We start from the raw sequence: 2,500 nt of genomic DNA on the forward strand, positions 1-2,500 counted from the left end.
GTAAAATCATGGCAGCTATTTTTAATTACCAGAAAGCGATGTAGCGTTGACCTGTTGTGGTGGCCGATGCGTAACGTCCCTGACTGGGGATCGCCAGACTGGGGTTCGAGTCACGATTAAATTCGTTAGTTGCTTTCGTCGCTGAAACATCACCCCACTTGTGAGTTAAGGATGGGATGTTTGGGGGAGCCTGGGCCCTTCTTGGTCCTAGCTTGGGTAGATAGGAGGTTTGGGCGCTGATCACATGTATATATGGTCTGTCTCGAAGGCATTGTCCTGCTTGATAGGGGAATGTCACTGTCCCTTGCCTCTGCCATTCACGAGTGGATTTTTAACATTTAAAACCAAGCTCCAAAAATGGATTTATCCAACCATTAAAATATGCAATTACTTCTTCAGGGGCACAGTTTCTTCTGTTTGACTCAGTTGTGGAAGACGAAGACAGAATTCAGATTTTTGGGGATGAAACGCATGATTGAAATAATTATTCGATATCAACACTGGTTTATTGATGGGACCCTTTACATGTGCATGTGTTTCTTTCGCCAGCTTTTTGCATTTCATGTGGTAGTGCCACTTTTAGACTTTCTTCGAGGTGGTTTTTATAACCTTGGGATGAACATTCAAACTTTAAACATTTTATATAGCCTTTTTTTTTAAATATATTTGAAATCCATTTTATTTTATTCCTCGTGTTTTTTACTTTGATTTAGGATTCAACTAGATAGAGTTATGTTCTTTTTAAAATTAATTTTTTTCCTGTTTTTCCTGTATGTTTCCTTTTACCTTTTTATAGCTTTTAGACAAATTTATCGCTTCACAGTAATCGCTTTAAAGTTATATCTCTCAAATAGACAATCGCTTAAAACGCTCAAATGAAAATCGCTCCAATAAAAAGCACTCTAGAGAATGGCTGGGGGTGGGTTGTATATAAGTATACCTGCTAAGTCATCACCAGCCATTGTTTGGCACTCCTTGGTCCTCGCATGGGTGGAGAGGGGGCTTGTGTGCTGATCATATGTATATATGGTCAGTTTCTAAAGCATTGTCCTGCTTGCTGGGGGAATATAACTGTCCCTTACCTCTTTCATTCAGAAGAGGCTTTTAAACCATTGGCTTCCCTTTACTGATTGGTCCCACGCAAGGTGCCTCCTCCCATTATTCCTCCAAGGTTGGCCATGTTGCATGCCTCTTGCCAGTTATCTTAATTATTGTTATTATTATTACTTGCTAAGCTACAACCCTAGTTGGAAAAGCACTAGGCTGTAAGCCCAGGGGGTCCAACAGGGAAAAAAGCCCAGTGAGGAAAGGAAACAAGGAAAAATAAAACATTTTAAGAACAGTAACATTAAAATGAATATCTCCTATATAAACTATAAAAACTTTAACAAAACAAGAGGAAGAGAAATATGATGGAATAGTGTGCCCGAGTGAACCCTCAAGTGAGAGCACTCAATCCAAGACAGTGGTAGATCATGGTACAGTGGCTATGGCACTACCCAAGACTAGAGAACAATGGTTTGTTTTTGGAGTGTCCTTCCCCTAGAAGAGCTGTTTATCATAGCTAATGAGTCACTTCTACCCTTACCAAGAGGAAAGTAACCACTGAACAATTACAGAACAGTAGTTAATCCCTTGAGTGAAGAATATTTTGGTAATCTCAGTATTGTCAGGTGTATGAGGACAGAGGATAATGTGGAAAGAATATGCCAGACTATCCGGTGTGTGTAGGCAAAGACCGAGTGGGCAGTAACGAGAGAGAGGGATCCAATTTAGTACTGTCTGGCTAGTCAAAGAACCCAATAACTCTCTAGCGGTAGTTTTTCATCGGGTGGCTGGTGCCCTGGTCAACCTACTACCTACGAAATGCCAGCATCTGCAAAAAGTCATTTACCAAAGGTATTTTGTGAAATTCCTGAATACGTGACGTTCCTGCACCCGCACTACTAAAAATCTCCTCTCATATCATTATTCAAAACAGGTGTATTCGCATTTTATCATACAAAATTGAATTGAATCTAAACATAATCTCGATCAAGCAATCGAAGACATCCAAGAACATTATGATACATCGTTTGAATCTGCTTTAAGTGACGTTTCGAGTGATTGGCATTGAATACCAGAATTTCATATTTCATGCTCCAAATTAGACCCGTATTAAGATGGCAGCGCACAAGATTTCATGAACCCTCGAAGCTGTTGTTTTGCTTCGACGGGAAATATTCAAACAACTTTGATTGGGCAACGAAAGCAGCAACCACTCAAATTTCTATTTGCGCTTCTGTTGCTGTTGCTATTTTAACAAATATTTTGTTTTAGCATAATAGATGTTTTGAAAGTAGAACGTTAAATAACCTTTGTCTTTAAATTTACAAGAAATTTTTCTTAAGTTATTTAGACTTTTGACAAGAAGAAAATAATGTAATTAATGTGAATACCATCATTTGATTATCATTTTACCATATTTGTTTTTAAGGTTGTTATAGCCTATTTTAAATGT

The sequence above is a fragment of the Palaemon carinicauda genome, chromosome 12, assembly GCF_036898095.1.
Source record: "Palaemon carinicauda isolate YSFRI2023 chromosome 12, ASM3689809v2, whole genome shotgun sequence".
In the NCBI taxonomy this organism is placed as follows: Eukaryota; Metazoa; Arthropoda; class Malacostraca; order Decapoda; family Palaemonidae; genus Palaemon; species Palaemon carinicauda.